This window comes from Hyla sarda, chromosome 8 (genome assembly GCF_029499605.1).
Source record: "Hyla sarda isolate aHylSar1 chromosome 8, aHylSar1.hap1, whole genome shotgun sequence".
Taxonomy (NCBI): Eukaryota; Metazoa; Chordata; class Amphibia; order Anura; family Hylidae; genus Hyla; species Hyla sarda.
Window position 1 is genome coordinate 163646215 of NC_079196.1, and position 23251 is coordinate 163669465.

The following is a 23251-nucleotide window of genomic DNA, read 5'->3' on the forward strand; positions in this document are numbered from 1 at the left end:
TGGATCAAAGCTGTACCCTAATCCAGAACAGCGAACCACAAACAACCTATATAGTGACTTTTTTAGACTACTTTGCAACTATTTCATATGGGCACTGTCTTTTCATACAGCTTACCTTAATTTCATTGCTTTTGTGATGTGTAAATAACATTTGTAAGGCTATAACACTGCTGTCGGACTCTGCTATTTGGAGCTCCGTCTCCGCTATTCGGAGCTCCGTCTGCCACTCTGTCAGAATGACGGGAGTTTATCAGAAAAAAAATAGTGCATGCTGTAATTTTTTCTCAACGGACCCTGAACCGAATGGATGCCAATGGCAGTGTGAAAGCACCCAGTCACTTAATTTAATAAAAATGCTCAATAGTCTTAGCCACTAGGTGTCTCACTTCTCCGCAATCTGCTATCCACTGCCTGTTATGTCAGTATGTCTATAGTAACAGAGTGACCAAGACTGAACACAGGAAGTAGGGGTTCTGCCTAACTTGTGCTATGCAGTAGTAGTATTATGTGTGCATGCATAATGGGCCTTTCTGCCTACTCTAGAGTATTCACATGGTATTCAAGGTAAAATTGAGGCAGCTGTTTATTAGCAGCTGTTCATTGCTTAGTGTAACCCATTCCTTGCTGTGCTGCTTGCTTGTTTGTTTCTTTCCTTTCTGCTCATATAGAGGGACATTTATCAATGTTTGCTTATGTATTCTTTTTTTTAGTAATTTTTTCCTTACTTTTTTTTTGCTTATGTGCGACGTATTTATCAACTGCTTTCAGCCTGTTGATAATTTTCTTTCACGTAAGCAATTTTTCCTTTTTTACTTTGGTAGTAGCTTTTTCTGCTCCATGTTTGAGCTGGAGTAAATTTAGTCAATTTTTAACGCTGTTGCGACTTTTTTTTGCGCAGTTGCGACTGTCGCAGTTAATAAATACCTGACTACCCATAGTCCATTTTAAAATTATTACTACATAGTAAATTTTAGGAAAACTTGCTTTTCTCGCTTTCCAGTCAAAATGTCGCACGAAAAATCGTGTAGTCGCAGTTGCGACAATTTTGCGACAATTATAGTAAAGAAAACCTGACTAAACCCGTTGATAAATGTCCATAATAGTACCTTGCAACTGCAGTGCATTATAGACTCCTTTCTTCCCCTTACATGCCATTTATAGTATTGTGTTGTGCAAGTCATTCCCCATGTTTTAAAAACCTTTTGCAACAACAGTTACGCTTAAAGCATTTGTATAGAGATACCTTTGTCAAATAAGTAATAAATCACATGGAATTAGTTATGTGCAGCTACAACTGGAGGATTTACGAAGAATTGAATTTCCCTTCATACAAATGCCCCTCCTATTTTCCTTGATTCATAGATTAGGCTAAAAGGATACCAGGATCTCGTCACTGTAATTACTACCCAGGAAGGGAGGGGCAAGGTTGTGTGGGTGATGTACTTTTTGCAAGCATAACAAATAAAAGAACAAATCACTACCTGATACATTTACACACACACACACACACACAGTATATGGTAAAGACATATACATGTAAATAACAGGAATAGTTCAAAACAAAAAATGATAAGGAGATAACCTAGTGTTAATGAGGGGGAGGGCTTAGAATTTTTCCAGGTATTAAAACACAAAACGAATTTCTTCCAAAAACAGCACCACCTCTGTCATCAGGTTCTGTGTGGTATTTTTGTCTCCCTTCTATTGAGGTAAAAGAAGCCAATATATGTAATACCACACAAAACCTGAGGACAGGAGTGGTGCTGTTTTTGAAAGAAATTAGCTCTGTGTCTCTTTCCCTGGATAACCCCTTTAAGCTACTAACTGAAGACAGAGAGCATTGGTTCAGGGGAGAGGAGCACCAGGGCCCCAGACCCTATTAAAGGGGTTGTGCGCTGCCCTGCAGTTCGGAGCTCCGCTCACAGCGTCCGGAAGTTCATTACTCCGAACGCTGTGTGCTGGCTTCCCTGTTCGCAGCCGCCGGGCGTGACGTCACGCCCGGCGGCTGCGAACACGGAAGCCCGCACACAGCGTTCGGAGTAATGAACTTCCGGACGCTGTGAGCGGAGCTCTGAACTGCAGGGCAGCGCACAACCCCTTTAAACTTAGCTAGACATCTTCTATTCTTGTATTCTACTAGTGAGAAAGGCAAAACATAATTTACTAATTTCTTGTATTTAGTAAGGGTCAAAGGTCTCGGAACCATCCACCTGAGAGCAATCACCTTTCTTACCAGAAACAGCACCCCCCACCCATATGAAGGTGCGCACCTGGTGGGTCCATGTTTTGTCTGACATAACAACAAATAAACAAATGATTGAATAAAGAGGTAGGCCCAAAAATATGTTGTGGTCTCCCGGTACCGTATTGCATACCATACCTTGGTTAGGGGCCCCCAAAGTCAGAGTTCCTAGTAACTGTGGGGTTCTGCTTCTTTAGTCATCCCCTAGTCACCCCTCCAATAGTTAATATATTGCCAATTTAAATGTAAATACTGTATAGAAAGTGTATACTTACCTTGCATAGTGTCGCAGGACCTGCGGGTCATGTGACTGTGGTTTAGTCTCTATGGTAGGTAAAAGGACCTTTGGAGGTTCTGGGTCAGGTGATACCCACAATGCCTTGTAAAGCTGATTGACAGATGGTGTGGACCAATCCTAAAACGTCCAGCCCCTGCCCATATAAGGGAGCTGCAGCCAATAGACGCTCTCTTGGGTTCCGGATCGTTGGAGAGTCAAGATCTGTGCAACTTACAACGACAAATACTGGGCCAAAGCCTGCCGGCCTTGACCTGAAACGAAACAGTGAGTTCTTACAACTTCCCAGCTTATGCTATCGAGACCTCTGGACCTAAACATAACCCTAAATCCAGCAGATCTGCGCATATTAAATCCTACTAAGCTAAAGAACTTACAAAAGTCCCAACCATACGTCAATCTCAGCTAAGCTGTACATAGACTTTGTTATAAAGACTGTTCCTGTATTCACATGTTACAGAAAATCTTCAGTAAAGTTTACGCAAGTTTTCAGCGAAGCTCTGGTTGTGGACAATACTTTATTCTGCATCTACCTATCGCTCTTGGGAAGGTTGGCGATAGGCCAAGCATCATAGTATTAACCCTCACCCTGGCGGCAAGACTGACAAGAGTTAATTATAACCGTGATATACCTTACAGCAACACCCCAACTGCCATACACCCCCCCCCCCAAGGCACCACAATGCCACCACAATGCCAAAAGCCCCCTCGGGGTGTATAGCACCTATGACAAGCATCTGAGGCAGGATGACCTGTTCTAGTCAATCTAATGGGCGTAATATAATGTGATAAATCATATACCATTTGATCAGTTTGTTCTTCGCAGCAGGTGAAACACTGGTGTGTGAGGAAATCATCTCCCCCAGTCCTCTCCTGAAATAGAAGGTATGTATGATCGCAAATACTGTTCAGCTGGTAGAGGAGACCAAGAAATCTTGGTCCAAATAAGGTGTGTATAGAGAAAAGGACACCTCTAGGGCCCTATTATTTCAAAACCCCTATCAACTGGTAGTCAGAGTTAGGAGGCCCAATGCCTGGGAACCGATCATTGAGTGTGTACCTTAATTGTAGGTATTTAAAGAAGGCTTCTCCAGGGATAGCATAATCTGCCTGAATTTGGAGAAATGAGTCAAGTGTACCCATAAGGTGAGAGAAACTTGGGTTGTGTCACAAAGGGAGATCATCTGATTAAGAATGGATGTTTGGTCGCCATCCATACCTGGATAGTCAATTTATGTAAAGGGAGAAATTCCCACCACCAGCAGGAGAGCCCTCCAGTAAAGGGCATAAAGATGGCAGATAAACCAAGCAAGCAAAGTCTTGTTCTGCCTCAGGCATAGGGTCCAACATTACCTAATGATGGATGTACTGGAGTCACTCTGACAAATAGTAAAGGGGAGGTAAGGTAGGGTCGCTCGTAATGACAGTTTGGGGGGTTGTAAGGTGGAGAGACACACATTAGGTCTATTAGAACCCCAAATAAAAGGGACTGGGCACTATCAAAGAAGGACTTCGTAAACGGGACCAAAGAGTGTTTAAGAACATACAGAGGAGCGGGGATAGCAGACACCCCTGGCTTGTGCTATGTTCCAAGGAAGAATGGTACGGAGCAGATGTCGTTGACCAATACCCGAGCTTTAGAACTACCATATAAATTGGATAACCATTCCATAATATTAGGATCAAACCCCAATCTATGAAGGACCTCCAGCAAATAAATCCACTCAACCCTTTAGATGCAGCAAAGGCCAAAAGCTATCTGTACTCTCCTGATGTTGTTGGAGGTAGAATTTCTGAATGTATTATAGAAAGCATAACATGATTCAACGTATTGGCTAAAATTTTTGTCAATATCTTGTATTATAAATTAAGCAAGGATATAGATGAGTATGGCCCACACTACAAAGGGTCTTTATCTGGTTTCAAAATTATGACTATGGCAGCGTTGTATAGGGAATCTGAAAGAGCCCCCACAAAATGCTACACAGAGTACATATCTCTAAGGATCAGGAGGGGATTATCTGAGTACTGAAGGTATATCTCCAAAGGGAGGCCATCAGGAAGGTGCCAAAAATAGCCTCCTTAGTCTTGTTAAAGGGGTACTACAGTGAAAAATTTTTTTATTTTTTTTTAAATCAACTGGTGCCCAAAAAGTGTACATTTTAGTCCTTCCAGTACATATTAGCTGCTGAACACTACAGTGGAAATTCTGTTCTTATTGGAACACAGTGCTCTCTGCTGAATCACGAGGACAGTGCTCTCTGCTGACATCTTTGTCCATTTTAGGAACTGACCAGAGCAGCATATGTTTGCTATGGGGATTTTCTCCTACACTGGACAGTTCTTAAAATGGACCGAGATGGCAGCAGAGAGCACTGTGCTCCTGATGTCAGCAGAGAGCTCTGTATTCCAAAAAGAAAAGAATTTCCTCTGTAGTATTCAGCAGCTAATAAGTACTGGAAGAATTAAGATTTTTTAATAGAAGTAAGTTACAAATCTATTTAACTTTCTGGCACCAGTTGATTAAAAAAAAAAAAAGGTTTTCATCGGAGTACCCCTTTAACCTCTTAAGGACGCAGGGCATCCCGGCATATCGCACAGGGGGGTCACAATTCAGTCCAGCGATCTGCGGCTATTCCGGGTCAATCGGGTCTCCAGTGACCCGGTGACGCGGAATTACTGGCTGTTCGGGGCAGTCTCTGATGTCCCCGAACAGCCAGAGCCTGCAGGGGTGAGGTGGCACTGGTGCCACCTCACGATCGCCCTGATTCGTCGGCCGGATTACCGGCCGACCAATCAGGGCGCTTGCTGCGGGTGTCACTCCCGCACCCGCTCCGCCCCTCTTCCGGAGGGCGTGAGCGGGAAGACGACCCCGGGTGCTGGGGACCCCGATCCCCGGCGTCCATGTTGGGATCGGGGCCCCAGGAGCGACGGCGGCGGCGAGGGACAGTCCTGCGATGGAGCAGCAGCAGGAGGTGAGTTACAGCCTCCTGCTGTTGCTTAGCAACAGCTCCCAGCATGCAAAAAGGGCATGCTGGGAGCTGTAGTTATGCAACAGCAGGAGGCAGATCACCACAACTCCCAGCATACCCTTATGGGCATGCTGGGACTTATGGTTTTGCAACAGCTGGAGGCACATTTTTTCTATGGAAAAGTGTACCTTCAGCTGTTGTATAACTACAACTCCCAGCTTGCACAAACAGCTAAAGTGCATGCTGGGAGTTGTAGTGGTGCATCTGCTGGTTGCATAACTACAACTCCCAGCATGCCCGTTGGCTGTCGGTGACTGCTGAGAGTTGTAGTTTTGCAACAGCTGAAGGCACACTGGTTGTGAAACACTGAGTAAGGTCACAAACTCAGTGATACATAACCAGTGTGCCTACAGCTGTTGCAAAACTAAAACTCTCAGCATGTACAGTCTGTCAGCGCATGCTGGGAGTTGTAGTTTTGCAACAGCTGGATGTCCCCCCCAATGTGAATGTACAGGGTACACTCACATGGGCGGAGGCTTACAGTAAGTATCAGGCTGCAAGTTTGAGCTGCAGCAAATTTTCTGCAACAGCTCAAACTGCCAGCGAGAAACTACTGTGAACCCCCGCCCGTGCGACTGTACCCTAAAAACACCACACTACACTACGACAAAAAATAAAATGAAAAGTAAAAAACACTACATATACACATACCCCTACACAGCCCCCCTCCCCTCCCCTCCAGCCGTTGACTGTCCAGGCATGCTGGGAGTTTTACAACAGCTGGAGGCACCCTGTTTGGGAATCACTGGCGTGGAATACCCCTATGTCCACCCCTATGCAATCCCTAATTTAGGCCTCAAATGCGCATGGCGCTCTCACTTTGGAGCCCTGTCGTATTTCAAGGCAACAGTTAAGGGTCACATATGGGGTATCTCCGTACTCGGGAGAAATTGTGTTACAAATTTTGGGGGGTATTTTCTGCTTTTACCCTTTTTAAAAATGTAAAGTTTTTGGGAAAAGAAGCATTTTAGGTAAAAAATGTTTTTATATATATTTTTTTTTTACATATGCAATAGTCGTGAAACGCCTGTAGGGTATTAAGGTTCACATTACCCCTTGTTACGTTCCCTGAGGGGTCTAGTTTCCAAAATGGTATGCCATGTGGTTTTTTTTTTTGCTGTCCTGGCACCATAGGGGCTTCCTAAATGCGGCATGCCCCCAGAGCAAAATTTCCTTCAAAAAAGCCAAATGTGACTCCTTCTCTTCCGAGACCTGTAGTGCGCCAGCAGAGCACTTTTCACCCCCATATGGGGTGTTTTCTGAATCGGGAGAAATTGGGCTTAAAATTTTGGGGGGTATTTTCTGCTATTACCCTTTTAAAAATGTAAAACTTTAGGGAAACCAAGCATTTTAGGTAAAAAAATTTTTTTTTTTTTACATATGCAAAAGTCGTGAATCACCTGTGGGGTATTAAGGTTCACATTACCCCTTGTTACGTTCCCCGAGGGGTCTAGTTTCCAAAATGGTATGCCATGTGGGGTTTTTTGCTGTTCTGGCACCATAGGGGCTTCCTAAAGGTGACATGCCCCCCAAAAACCATTTGATGCTCCTTCCCTTCTGAGCCCTCTACTGCGCCCGCCGAACAATTAACATAGACATATGAGGTATGTGCTTACTCGAGAGAAATTGGGTTTCAAATACAAGTAAAAATTTTCTCCTTTTTACCCCTTGCAAAAATTCAAAAATTGGGTCTACAAGAACATGCGAGTGTAAAAAATGAAGATTGTGAATTTTCTCCTTCACTTTGCTGCTATTCCTGTGAAACCCGTAAAGGGTTAAAACGCTTACTGAATGTCATTTTGAATACTTTGGGGGTGCAGTTTTTATAATGGGGTCATTTATGGGGTATTTCTAATATGAAGACCCTTCAAATCTACTTCAAACCTGAACTGGTCCCTGAAAAAAGAGAGTTTCAAAATTTTGTGAAAAATTGGAAAATTGCTGCGGAACTTTGAAGCCCTCTGGTGTCTTCCAAAAGTAAAAACTCATCAATTTTATGAGGCAAACATAAAGTAGACATATTGTATATGTGAATAAAAAAAAAATATTTGGAATATCCATTTTCCTTACAAGCAGAGAGCTTCAAAGTTAGAAAAATGCAAAATTTTCAAATTTTATCAAATTTGGGGATTTTTCACCAAGAAAGGATGCAAGTTACCAAAAAATTTTACCACTAAGTTAAAGTAGAATATGTCACGAAAAAACAATCTCGGAATCAGAATGAGAACTAAAAGCATCCCAGAGTTATTAATGTTTAAAGTGACAGTGGTCAGATTTGCAAAAAATGGCCGAGTCCTTAAGGTGAAAAAGGGCTCAGTCCTTAAGGGGTTAAGTGTAATGTCCAATTGAATTATCTAACAGTATTTGTCATAAAGGTAGGAAATTGTACAGCACCCAGGTAGAAACTAAGCTGGTTAGCATCATATTGTACCAGTAAAGCATGTGTGTGTGTGTATATGTGTGTGTATATATATATATATGTGTGTGTGTGTGTGGTGTGTGTATATATATATGTGTGTGGTGTGTGTGGTGTGTGGTGTGTGGTGTGTGTGTGTGTTGAACTGAAAAGCTGTTTATTTTAAATTTTTTAATTTTACACTCATTTTTTCACTGAGCACCAACATGTTTTGAAGGACAACTGTTTGAGCACAGACAACCCTCAAGTAGTTTCAAGCATGCTGGGTAGACCATTGAGTATGCAACACCTTTCCCTCTTAGTATAGTTTTAATGGCAGCAAAGCTGTCCCTCCTTCATTGTCGATCAGAAGAAAAATCTGGAAAGATGGATACCATGGTATGTAATATTTTGCAGCCAGAGTGCAGACTGTAGAATCAGGTCACTGATTTTATTTACTTTCAACCCCCCAGAGAACCAGTGACGTAAATGTACATCAGGGTACCCACTTATGCTTGCATTTAATCAGTTAGACGCCGTGATAAATGTTCATCATAGCATCTAATACAGTTACAGCTACACATCAGACCACCCACATGCCTTCTTCCTACTCTCAGAGGATCTTTTAGTATGGTGTGACAAGCTAGACAAGTAGATCACCATTTGTACTGATCAGTGTATGTCAATGCACAGCACTGAAGAGTAATAGTAATCAAAAGATTGTTATAAATAGTCCCCTGTTGGGGACACACACACACAAAAAAAAAAAAAAAAAAGTGCAATTTCACAAATAAATTATCTAAAATAAAATCTTATTTGGTATCGCTGTGTGAGGATATATTGTTGATGATCACAGATGGTGAACAGCGTAAATGTAAAAAATTAAAATAAAATACCAAAAAAGTTCAAAAGTGCCGATTTTAGATCACATCCCAGAATTTTTTTTATAAAAACTAAAATTTAAAAAAAAGTCACATATACATAAAAACTACAAATCATTGCCTAAAATACGAGCCCACATTTAGCCCAGTTTACGGAAAAATAATGTTTTAGGGTATCAAATAGGGCAATTTTAAGCATACTAATTTTCTTAAACTTTTTTTTTATTTATTTTTTTAAATAGTACAGTAAAAGGACAAGCATATTAACATTAATATTGTTTTAATCAACCATAAATTGCCCTGCTTAAAAATGAAACCTTTCATTTTATCATAAAAATTATAGAGATGTCTATACAAAGTGAAATCGGTTGCTCAAAAAAACAGGCCGCTGTATCGGTCTGTGGATGGAAAAATAAAAGAAGTATGCCTTGTAAAAGGAGAAAAAGCGAAAAATGCTAAAATTTAAAAAACTATCCTCAAGGCCAAAATAGGCTGTGTCCATAAGGGTTAAAAATGTAAAAAAAAGTGTTTGTTTTTTATAAATTTTTAGTTGTTTATTATTCTCATTTCAAACAGGAAAACAAAAGGTTTTTTGTTTTTTTTATTTAGTTACACAATAATTCTGCACACTAAGGCAGGGGACACATTTTTGAATTTCAGACCGGAATTCAGTTTAGAAATTTCGGTGCAGCAGAATGCTATTGCAGACAATGGGATTCCGCTGCACAGTGCACGCTGCAGAGTTTTCAAAACAGATTTTCCAGCCGGAAAATTCAATCCAAAAATTTCCACTCCACAGACATCGCCATCTATGGGGATGCCATTGTCAGTGCGGTCCTATCGCTGACTAATTCAGTCAGCTCTGGCCGCACTTGTTATCTCCGGCCAGCCTTGCAGCTGTTATCTCAAAAGCTTTATGATATCTTGCCAGAAATGTTAATGATTAACAGTATAACATGCTAACATTGCTTGAAGAGGACAGGCTTTTGCAGCATACTTCACACCCTGTATACAAACCTTCCATGCTTCTGGCCTTTTAACAGCACCATTCTACTTGCTACCTGCCACTACCCCTGGTACCCTCAGAAGTTACCCCCTCAACAAACTGTACCAAACAGGAAGTGCCCTAGATGATAACAGTGCTCCTCCTTTGTACCCATGTGGTAACAGCCCCTTCTTTGTGTCCACATACAGTAATAGTGCCCTCTTACTGACTCTAAACAGTAATCATGCTGTGGCACAGAAAAAGTACCACCTTAATGCCGGTCACAGTAATAGCACCCCCTGCTGCCATTACACAGTAATAATTCTACTTTGTGTCCTCACAGTAATAGGGCACCTTACGGCTTCTATACAGTAACGTTATTCTGGTGCTTTCCTAAAATTTATAAAAATTAAATTGTTCCAAAGTAACAGTGCCCCCACACAGAAAAAGTTCCCTCTTATTGCCTCTCCATATTGATGCCCCCACATAATTAGGGTGTCGTTATACAGTTAATGTGCCCCTGGGTGCAGGGATGTTACTCTATCACACTGGCCTGCTTTGAGTCTTGTAGGAAGCAAACCTAAAGTGCCTGTGGCCTACAAGGGTATGGTGGGCCAGGCAGCCAATGACCCAGTACTTGTCATACAATTCAACTACATCTCCATCCTAAGAACATGGATGTAGTAAAAGACGGGCAAGGGCCAATTGTTACCATACAATGAGTAGGTCCCACCATTTAATTGGAAAAGGAAAAAACGAGGTGCGCTCCTAGTGGAGGATTATTACGATAGAGCAAGGTATGCGCAAAGATTTCGCACCTTACCGTGGATGGTTGTGCTGAGGGCACAACGTCTGTATTCGCCTGTAGACTCGCTGGAGCTTGTAGTCCTGATACGTGGGAGGAAGCCTCTGCGTCCTTCACCGTGACCGCCAGGTAGCGATGTAGTCAAGTAGAAAACAGTAAAAAAAAAATTGGAACGCATGAGCAGGCGCCAAAATCTCAAGAACGACCAATATGCCAAAAGTATTCCTTCAAAACAATTTGGCTTTTATTGGCAATAGAAGGGTGCCCCCTTCTATTGCCAATAAAAGCCAAATTGTTTTGAAGGAATACTTTTGGCATATTGGTCGTTCTTGGGATTTTGGCGCCCGCTCATGCTTTCCAATTTTTTTCCTATTTTCCACCATTTAATTGGGGCTAGGGCTTCTGCTGTATTATATTTAGAAATTCACAGGATATTCTGTGAAGAATATTTTTATGGTGTGCAGGCAGGTGCTATAAAATAAAATTGCTATACATATTTTTCTTGCTTCCCTGCCACCGTGGTATCATAGTGCTCCAGTGCCACACTTTCAGGGTTAGGCTCGGCCCGTTGAATTGTCCACTAAGTGACAACCAGTCCTTTCTTGATCCTTCCACACCCCAACAGAGCCTGTCCATTAATGTTAACTGCATTAATTGTGATACCGACGGGAGAAATACTTATTTAGGGTACATTCACACATGCATATTTTCTGCTACAGATTTGCTTCAGCAGATTTTGCTGCCCACTAAAGTCAATCAGTGTGAACAAAGTTATTTGGAATCACCCCTTTGGTTTTTATTTTATGTGCAAATGTTCTTTTTAACTTAGAAGATACACACATATAGCAGTTCTGTATTTTTGTTCTGTTAACATATAATGCTGCAATTAAACAGATCAGATTATAAGGCAGGAACTGGATTTGTGGAATACATTGGTGTTTATGACATGATTACTGATTGTGAATGTTTTGAACATATAGATGAGTGGTCTTCAACCTGCGGACCTCCAGATGTTGCAAAACTACAACTCCCAGCATGCCCGGACAGCCGTTGGCTGTCCGGGCATGCTGGGAGTTGTAGTTTTGCAACATTTGGAGGTCAGCAGGTTGAAGACCACTGATATAGATTATATTATCTCTAAAATATATCCTTATATTTAGCTTTTACATTACCATTAGTTGCTCATTTATAATTATTAAAAACTCCCATTATTCATTCGCTATATTACAACAAAATATAAGAGAATTGTTACAAGGAATGAATTACAAAAAGATTTGCACCTGCTGTATTCCAGATCTTCCTGCTGGATCCAAGTTGGCTTCTGAATAAACTGTGCAGTCAAACTTACATACCATAAAGCAATGGAGAGACAAGTCAAAGTCTAACCTCCTAATCAAATGACTTAATACAGAATGGAAAGAGTCATTCGGTATGATGCGTTTTATTACAGTGCTATCACAGGTCATGCTTTGGCCACTATGGTAGCTAGGGTGGTGAATGGAATTTTAAAGTTAAAGGTTGTATGGCTTTTTGGGGGCATGCAGCATGTTTTGCTAAAGCACATGCCCCATTGGTTTCTACAGGCAAAACTAAATAAATAAAGTTGCTCCCTTTAAAAAGGGACCCTGTCAGCACTTTCATGTGGCCTGAACCATGTGTCACTGGGGTGGTCTCTATGGGTATCTGCCTGCCTTCATGGATAAAGCTCTCTATAATGTGGTAGCTTGGGGGCGTAGGGTGTAGGTGGTGTAGCTGTGCAGTGATGAAAGGGTGATGGATTAACCCTTAACTGTCGTGATGCCAGGGTGCGGGTTCTTCCTCAGTGTATATATATCCTACCGCCACCCGTCCCAGAAACGATAGGGAGGAATAAAGGATTGTCCACAACGGGAGGTTTAGTAAACTGTAGATAACTTTACTGAAGCTTTTATGCAGGTTGATAAGGCAAACAGTCTATACAGAAGAGTAGTGTCAGGATCCGGGTACTGTGAGGATACTGGTGGTGGATCCTCTGTGTCAGTGGGGTGATGACGTGGGCCGTACCAGGGGAACGGAGTCTAAGGGGTTACTGGTATTCACCAGAGCCCGCCGCAAAGCGGGATGGACTTGCTGCGGCAGGTAACCCCCAGGTCGTTCCACTCGATAGCGACTTAACCCCGACTGACTGCTGAGATAGGCGCGGTACAAGGGATTAGGCAAGAGCAAGGTCGGACGTAGCAGAAGGTCAGGGCAGGCAGCAAGGATCGTAGTCAGGGGCAACGGCAGGAGGTCTGGAACACTGGCTTGGGACATACAAGGAACGCATTCACTGGCACAATGGCAACAAGATCCGGCAATACAGTGAAGGGGAAGTGAGGTGATACAGACCAGTGCACAGGTGAATTCACTAATTTGGGCCAGGCGCCAATCAGCGGTGCGCTGGCCCTTTAAATCGCAGAGAGCCGGCGCGTGCCGGGACTGAACAGATGGGGAACGGGTATGGTAAGCAGGCTGGGATGCGAACCGCGAGCGGGCGCGTCCCACATCGCGGATCGCATCCCTGCTAGGGATACTATCGCAGCGCTCCCGGTCAGCGGGTCCGACCGGGGCACTGCGAGCAGGCAAACGCTGCGAGCGCTCCGGAGAGGAGCGGGGACCCGGAGCGCTCGGCGTAACAAGTAGTCTGTAAGTTCCTCACAGTTGGTTGGGACCTTGTAGTATATAAGCTCTGAGTCTGGAATTACGCTGTTCCGCTGGATTTAGGGGAATTGTTTAGGTCCAGCAGTCATGCAGGATTAACAGGATTTAGATTTGGTAAACTCATGGTTAGTAAGTTACAGCAGTGATAGGCTTCAGGCCTAGGCCTCTCTTTAGATTTGTGCTGAGCTCCGCTCGCTGTCATATCTCAGGGAAAAGAGAGCGAGAGATTGGTTACAACTCGCCATGTACTATGGAGAGGGGCAGGCTTAGAGCTTATTGGTTCCCACCAGCTGTCAGTCCTTTCACAAAGCTTTATGGTACATCATGTGACCACATCATGTGCCTTGTAAGGTCCTTAAGCTTAACTTAACATTAGACTTAGTAGTCATGTGACCTAAGGTCCTGGAAGTACTATACATATAATAAAATATATACACATCAAACGCAATAAAATTAAAGGAGGAAGAGGTGACAAGGGGTTATCCCACCAGGATGATCATACCGGAACTCTGACTTTGGGGACTTGGCACACAAGGTACGGTACCAGTACACCACAATAACACTCAGTGAAGGGTGTATAAATCAATTATGGTGGGGTGGGGAAAAGCTGCTGAGGACCCCCTCATGGATTAGCTGGCACAAAAGTGATGACAGGTTTCCTTTAAGGATGGCTGGACATCAAGCAGAAAATATCCACTAAAGAAGGAGAGAAGGCTGCTTTTCATACACATGACAAATGTAACCCAGGATGAAAACTCTTTGTATACTTTTGTCCAACAGAATGGGAAGTTATATTATACAGGTTTACCTTTTATTTGTATCAGATGTATGACACAAAGTAGTGTGGAAAAATCCTCTGGTACAGGTTTCTAAGGGTCAAAGGACACTTGATATAGGTGTGTCAGCTTTACACAAGTACGGCTACCAGGGAAGCAGGCGAAGCATCTGTCATGGGGCCCCCCCCTCCACTCAGATAAGGTAAGGCGTAGCTAGTGATAACTAAAGTACAGAGAGGACAAATAGATGCAGATCTGTCAGAGACTAAAACATGAGGAAGAGACACAGGAGACAAAGTGGGGACCAAAATAAATTATAATGAGGTGAAGCCCTATTGTCCCATAGCTACTTGTTACTCCAGTGCTGAAACTCTGTAATGGCCCAGGAAGGGGATGAATGGCCCTGCTATCAAACCTGCCTTTAGTCCTATAAAAAGCCAGGACCAATAACAGGACCTACAAATTCCTTGACTAGCTAAGTCTCACAAGGAAGTTTAACTATTTCCTGGATTACCCATTTTTCACCCAGCTTTTCCTGGAATGAGATATGCACCTCCTGAAACCTGGTATCCAAATACAAAAATGTACCTTGGGGAAATATAGCAATCCCCGACAACCGTTCCTGTCTTACTTTCACATGGGCTGTTTATTAACTTAGGTGCAGACATTTTTACAATAAAAGACAATAGGAAACTTATGCAACATTCTGTAAATGTAAAATTGCATTTACATGGGCCAATGATGACATCTAGATAGGGAACAGAGAAATAGGTGGAGCAACAAGAGAAACAAATGCACCATAAAGCGCACACCCAAATATTTTAGGATTATAGCAGTCTTTATTACATGATTACAAAAAACAAAAAGCCAAAACAGACAGGACATTTTAACACATTTAAAAAGGCCTAAACACCATTCCACAATGGGGAGGAGCCCCTAGGGCACATGTACTGTCCGTATCTAATGCACTATCCCAAATGGCCCAACACCAACTTATCCAAAACAATACATATACTCTTCCCAGAGGAAAGAGGAATAAATAAAACCTGTAGAATATCAGTCCTATGTACTAGTGTGGTGACACAGAGTTGACACAGTTCCTGTAGGGAATTTATTGCACTGAATCCCAGGTTTTATCCGATTATGTCCAGGACCCCGGTCCTGGAACATTTCCAGACACTGGTTGAAAAAGTTGTATAATAGCTCTAAAAATACACCTCCGGTCAAACACAATTTATGCTATCGGGAGAGAATGGCCCTACAGGAACTGGTGGAAAGCAGGGCCGGGCATGAGATGGATAACGGCTGATGTCACGTCACTATATTCCGTGATACCTCATGATAAGGCAATTCTTTCTTTGAGATGGTTTTTGACTACCTATGCCTCATACTCCGGTGATCTGCAGGAATACATTATACTAGTGGTAGATTATCTTTTGAAACACAATTTTTTTATGTTTGATAAATGTTACTTCCTGCAGATCACCGGAGCTTCTATGGGAGCCAAATTCTCACCATCCCTTGCGAATATTTACAGGGCGTGGTGGGAAAAAGAATCTGTTCTCCCATAGCAACGCCTTTGCGGACCACATAGTCTGGTATGGCCGGTACATAGACGACCTCCTGTTTATCGGGGGGGTCGTCTATGCCGGCAATACATGAGTTTGATGCTTTTCTCAATGACAATCCCTATGAGCTCAAATTTACAATAAATTGTGAATATGAGGAAATTTGTTTTCTAGATCTAACACTGAGTGGTAACTTGGAACAGGCCAAAGTTGTCACCAGGACATTTCGCAAGGAGCTGGCAGCTAATTCTATATTGCAGGCCGAGTCATGTCACCCGCCCCATGTAATTTTTAATCTCCCTGTTGGAGAAATGATAAGAGCTAAACGTAACTGTTCTTCTGAAATCTTATTTGAAAAAGAGGCTGGTGACATCACTAATCGCCTATTAGCCAGGGGCTATAAAAAAATGGACCATGGAGAGGGCTAAAAACATTGCTAGACTTAAAAATAGAAACACTCATCTATGGGGAAAACTCCAGTATTGTCCATAAGAACACCAACAAACAATTGGTTTTCTCCACTACCTATAGTCAGAATTATAGGGCAGTTTGCAACATAGTACATAAATATATTCCCATGCTTTCTAATGATAATCAATATGCAAAAGTGTTTGAAAACGGGTACAAATGTGTTGCTAGACGAGCCAAAACAATAGGACAATCTGTTTCCCCGAGTTTCTATATTTCTAAAACATCATCTACCAGAACATGGCTAGACACTAATGGCAGTTTCAAATATGGACATAATAAATGTATTGTTTGTGGTATTATGAAGAACAGTAAAAAACTTTCACTTCCATGGTTACTAAACAACAATACAATATTAAACATTTTATTAACTGTAATACGGCGAATGTCATATATTTATTAACCTGTGAAAAATGCCACATACAATATGTGGGATGCGCCACAAATGCTCTTAAGGTTCGGATTAGGAAGCATCTGTCAGATATCCCACATTTTTTGTCCCGTCATGTTTCCATGGCCACCAAACATTGCGTTGAGAAACACGGGGGAGATTTCTCCTCCTGGTCTCTCCTCGGCATTGAAAAAATTACTAACCCTATGAGGGGAGGGGGTGTCAGGCAGAAGTTATTGGACAGGGAAGTTTTCTGGATAATAGAGCTCCAAACTAGATATCCGAACGGTATGAACCTAAGACAAGATGTCATTCTCCACTATTAATGTCTTCAATTTAATTCAATTAATTTTTCATATTTACATGTGTATTATTTTTGTATTTGTTTTTTGTTATAGAAGACATTTATTGTGGACGAATTTTATATATATTTTGGATGTTCTAAATAGATTTTGTCTAATTTATACTGGAAATTACAGATGTGTCCTACGAGTTTATACCCCCCCCTTTCTGATTTTGACGTGTATTATTATTATTATTATTATTACATGTTCACATTTTTCTTCTTTTTTTTATATTAGTCCTGTTTGTTCGTGCGCTCCCATTTATTTATTTTTCCACTGATAGAATGTATACATTTATTTATATACCCTTTTGATTTATTTATTTTTCCACTGATAGAATGTATACATTTATTTATATACCCTTTTGTATATTCATTCAAATAATTATATTCCTTTTCTATTTCTCCTCCTTATTCCCAGTTTTCTTTCTCTCTCTTATATGTAGCGCACATGGGCATACTATCCCCGGATTTTCCCGAATATGGACATCTGGAATATTTTCCTGATATTATTCAGCTTGAGGAAAAAAGTAAAAATTATACAAACAATATTTTTTCATATGCTCATGTGCGATATCGGAAAAGACAGAAGAAAACAGAGGGAACGTTCAAATCCAATATCCAGATCGACTTCTCAAGTATGGAAGATAACATACAAAACCATGTTGTTTGATATAGAAATATTTCTTTTTTTATATATATTTTATATTTAAGGTGTTTATATCCATGTTTACATAGCAGGGTCTGGTGGTATTAACCCTGTGGGGCAAGGTGTTAACCCCCGATTTGTCGTGACGCCAGGATGTGGTTGTTTTCTGTTTAAAGGTCCTGCCGACAACCAACCCAGAAAAGACAGGCAATAAAACAATGTCCACAGCAGGAATTGTGCAAATAACTGGAACTTTTACTTAAACTTCTTACGGCACAGTCTTTACAGTTAAGCAGTTTCTTTAGAGGCAAACAGGATGCAGGATACCTCGCAGGCTTGCAGGGACTTCTAGTACTGAGATTTATGCAGGCCACTGTGCTACTAATTGTATACTTGAGTTGAGTAGTAGTCACTAGAATTGTAGATAGAGCTTGATAACTCACATTTTTTAGTGGCTGCAGGTTCCTTAGGCTTTGGCCTAGATAAGATGAATTTAGTAGTATATGCTGATTGTGCTTGCTTGAGTGCCAGGAACAAGAGAGAAGAGAGAGAATTTAGAGACTACAGCCCCTTATATACTAGGGGGGCTGGACTAATCCCATTGGTTGTGAAGCCTGGAGGTCCTGTACTCTGGGAACATCACATGACAGCATCACATGACCCAGGAAGGTCCTATACATTTTATACATTTGTACAACCTTTATACATACTGAACATTATGTACAATACACTTATCAGTTATTGCTTCAGATAAATTCATTGTAAGGGGTGAAGCCCTGCAGGAGAGCCCTATGGACTGCAGGGACTCTTCCTGAGGGGACTTAAGGCAGCAACAGGACAAGGTCCTGTACCGGGACACCACACTAGTATACCAATTAGACACTGGGAGATAGTGGAGCCAGGGACAGCAAATAGAAGTTATGTGCTTGAACAAGTGCCCTCCTGAAACCCATTAGAAAACTGTGAAGCATGTATGTATAAGTTGCACCTATGGCTATCAGGTACCACCCACTGCTAATTAGACAGCATAATATAATATTATATATATTATATAATATATATAATCCACTGATGTGTACTGTTTCCTTACAGTTGAAAATGAAGGTCTCCCAGAATTTTTAGAATAGATAAAGAAGCATAGGGAACCTTTTAAAACTTTGCTTTTATTGTCACACTTTAAAATTGTTAAACACTTGTGGTACTTCCAATTATGTTTCTGCCATCATGCACTACCTTTAGCCACCTTCAATATTGCACCTATAATGTTATTGCCACACTATAGTCCATATATTGCACTGGGCCGTATTTACACTATAAGGTGAGTCCATTTTTTCATAGGATCCTCTAACATCAGTATTATTTCTTGTTTTCAATAGTCTATGTAATATTCCATTGTACTCAATAGGTGATTATACCAACTTTCAAAGTGCATTCAGTGCCCAGTGCATAAAGTGCTATTAGTGTCCATATGCGTTTAACCCCTTCCCGCAGAATGTCATATATAAACGCCGGGTTGTGCAGTGCGTTCGCGCATCCCGGCGTTTATAAATGACATTCAGTTAACCCGGCGATGCGCAGCATCGCACGGGTTAACTGGCAGAAGTCCCACTGTTTCCAGCAGGGGACAACTTCTGCTTCACCCCCAGGACCATCCATTGATGGTCCTGGTCAGTGATCACTGTGATTTGGTCCCTGTGGACCAATCACAGTGATCTGGGGTGAAAGTTCAGATCCCCCTGCGACATGGGGGGGGGAACATCAGGGGACCGGCGGCCTTACCTGGCGGGACAGAGGAGCAGCGACGGGACCGGCAGGTAAGTATATGGTCCTCAGAAGCAGCAGTGAAGATCTCTAGGAGTCTGAAAACTACAACTCCCAGCATGCCTAGACAGCCTTTGGCTGTCTGGGCATGCTGGGAGTTGTAGTTTTGCAACATCTGGAGGGCCCCAGTTTGGAGACCATTGTATAATGGTCTCCAATCTGTGCTCTTCCAGCTGTTGCAAAACTACAACTCCCAGTATGCACTGACTGTCCAGGCATGCTGGGAGTTTTAGTTCAGCAACATCTGGCCCTTCAGATGTTGCCGAACTACAACTCCCAGCATGCCCTTCAGCTGTCTGGGCATGCTAGGAGTTGTAGTTTTGCAACAACTGGAGACACACTGGTTGTGAAACATTGTCTGTTTCTAACTCAGTGTTTACTAACCTGTGTGCCTCCAGCTGTTGCAAAACTATAACTCCCAGCATGCACTAACAGACCATGCATGCTGGGAGTTGTGGTTTTGCAACAGCTGGTGCACCCCCCCCCCCCCCTGTGAATGTACAGGGTACATTCACATGGGCGAGGCTTTTACAGTGGGTTTCTCGCATCTTGAGAGGCAGCAAATTTTGCGCCGGGAAGCTCGCTGTAATCCCCCGCCCATGTGACTGTACCCTAAAAACACTACACTACACTAACACAAAATAAAATAAAAAGTTAAAAACACTACATATACACATACCCCTACACAGCCCCCCTCCCCCAATAAGAACGTCCGGTACGCCACTGTTTCCAAAGCAGAGCCTCCAGCTGTTGAAAAACAACAACTCCCAGTATTGCTGGACAGCCGTTGACTGTCCACGCATGCTGGGAGTTTTGCAACAGCTGGAGGCACCCTGTTTGGGAATCACTGGCGTAGAATACCCCTATGTCCACCCCTATGCAAATCCCTAATTTAGGCCTCAAATGCACACGGCGCTCTCACTTTGGAGCCCTGTCGTATTTCAAGGCAACAGTTTAGGGCGACATATGGGGTATCGCCGTACTCGGGAGAAATTGCGTTACAAGGTTTGGGGGGGGGGGGGCTTTTTCTTCTTTAACCCTTCATGAAAAGGAAATGTTGGGGTCTACACCAGAATGTTAGTGTAAAAAAATTTAATTTTTTACACTAACATGCTGATGTTGCCCTATACTTTTCATTTTCACAAGAGGTAAAAGGGAAAAAAGCCCCTCAAAATTTGTAACGCAATTTCTCCCGACTACAGAGATACCCCATATGTGAGTGCAAAGTGCTCTGGGGGCGCACAACAAGGCCCAGAAGGGAGAGAGCACCATGTACATTTGAGGTGATTTGCACAGGGGTGGCTGATTGTTACAGCCGTTTTGACAAACGCAAAAAAAACTAAACCCCACGTGACCCCATTTCGGAAACGACACCCCTCACGGAATGTAATGAGGGGTGTAGTGAGAATTTACCCCCCCCCACAGGTGTCTGACGGATCTTTGGAACAGTGGTCCGTGAAAATGAAAACTTGTACAGCCCACTGTTCCAAACATCTGTCAAACACCAGTGGGGGGCAAATGCTCACTGTACCCCTTGTTACGTTCCTCACGGGGTCTCGTTTCCAAAATGGTATGCCATGTGTTTTTTTTTTGCTGTTCTGGCACCATAGGGGCTTCCTAAATGCGATATGCCCCCCGAGCAAAATTTGCTCTCAAAAAGCCAAATATGACTCCTCTTCTGAGCATTGTAGTTCGCCCATAGTGCACTTCAGGTCAACTTATGGGGTACCTCCATACTCAGAAGAGAAGGGGTTACAAATATTGGGGGGTATTTCCTGCTATCAACCCTTGCAAAAATGTGAAATTTGGGGGGAAACACATTTTAGTGAAAAAAAATAATTTTTTTTTACATATGCAAAAGTCGTGAAACACCTGTGGGGTATTAAGGCTCACTTTATTCCTTGTTATGTTCCTCAAGGGGTCTAGTTTCCAAAATGGTATGCCATGTGAGGGTTTTTTGCTGTTCTGGCACCATAGGGGCTTCCTAAATGCAACATGCCCCCCAAAAACCATTTCAGAAAAACATACTCTCCAAAATTCCCTTATCGCTCTTTCCCTTCTGAGCCCTCTACTGCGCCCACCGAACAATTTACATAGACATATGATGTATGTGCTTACTCGAGAGAAATCGGGCTACAAATATAAATGTACATTTTCTCCTTTTACCCCTTGTAAAAATTCAAAAATTGGGTCTACAAGAACATGAGAGTGTAAAAAATGAAGATTGTGAATTTTCTCTTTCACTTTGCTTCTATTCCTGTGAAACACCTAAAGGGTTAAAATGATGACTGAATGTCATTTTGAATACTTTTGGGGGTGCAGTTTTTATAATGGGGTCTTTTGTAGGGTATTTCTAATATGAAGACCCTTCAAATCCACTTCAAACCTGAACTGGTCCCTGAAAAATAGTGAGTTTGAAAATTTTGTGAAAAATTGGAAAATTGCTGCTGAACTTTGAAGCCCTCTGGTGTCTTCCAAAAGTAAAAACTTGTCACGTTTATGATGCAGACATAAAGTAGACATATTGTATATGTGAATAAAAAATGTTTTTATTTGTAATAAACATTTTCTTTACAAGCAGAGAGCTTCAAAGTTAGAAAAATGCAAAATTTTCAAATTTTTCATCAAATTTTAGGATTTTTCACAAGGAAAGGATGCAAGTTACCACAAAAATTTACCACCATGTTAAAGTAGAATATGTCACGAAAAAACAATCTCGGAATCAGAATGATAACTAAAAGCATTCCAGAGTTATTAATGTTTAAAGTGACAGTGGTCAGATGTGCAAAAAACGCTCTGGTCCTTAAGGCCAAAATGGGCTTGGTCCTGAAGGGGTTAATATGCGTTTTTTTTTTTTACAATCATCTATATCCATGTGCGTTTTATGTGCGTATCTAGCAGTATTAATGTCCACATATGTTTCCAGCAGCATTGGTGGTTGTCCCTTCTATTTAGATTTTTACTGTCACTGGGTTATTGCACATATTACACACTGCACATTTTCTCAACTTGTTGCCATTCACTGAGTTATTGCACATTATTTATATTGCACATATAGTACTTATCTGTTTCCAGGCTTTCAGGTAGTTTGGTGCCTTTCATTGGGTAGGAGTCTTTTCCTGTGCAGATAGGTACCGGTCCAACGTGTTTCTTCTTGCGATTCTTCAGGGACCTCTTTCTGGTTACTGCGCTCCTTGCATCTCCGTTTTTTATGCGGCTCTGACAGCGGCCGTACTTCAAATGACTTTTTAGATCTAACTCCTCCTATTCCGCTTTCACTTTTTCTTCCTGGTCCAATCACCGTCTTTTACATCAGGGCTTACCCATTCTGTGTGCTTGATGACTGTGACCGGATCTTCCAGGTGTGTTGGAATAGGGAGTTTTGTTAGTAGAATATGGCACTCCTGATCAACGTAGGTGCACAAGTAGGATCCCACTCCTTAAATTCCTAGAACAATGAGACTTGGCACTCAAATATTGCAATTAAGATGATTTATTTCATATGCAAGCCATAAGGTAAATAGATAACGTTTCGGTCAAACACTGACCATCAGATCCAGGATTGCTGCGGAGAATGGAGACATCGGCCTGTAGCCGTGAGGTTGGATGCGACACCCGTCGCTGTACGAGTTGTCTCGTACAGCGACGGCTGTCGCATCCAACCTCACGGCTACAGGCAACAACTTTGCTCTTGGTCTGCCAAGACATGTAGAATGCTAGGTCAAACATCAATTTGGAGATTCCTAGTCACATGATAACTCCTTTTATAGATAAAGTAATATGTACTTTGCACATCCAGATAACAGAAACACTGTTGGTACACAAAAAGGGTACTGAATGAAATATATACATAGATGCATTCTGGGAGGGATTACTTCCTTCCTCTGTAGCATTACTGTGTGGTTAATGACTAACTTTTTT

The 23251-nt window shown here is 42.0% G+C and overlaps 1 protein-coding gene across 1 annotated transcript in view; it reads right to left on the reverse strand.

Moving 5' to 3' along the window:
* LOC130284475 (lipopolysaccharide-induced tumor necrosis factor-alpha factor homolog) overlaps positions 1 to 23251 on the reverse strand; it is a 41818-nt gene that overhangs the window by 18254 nt on the left and 313 nt on the right. The window lies entirely within an intron of this gene.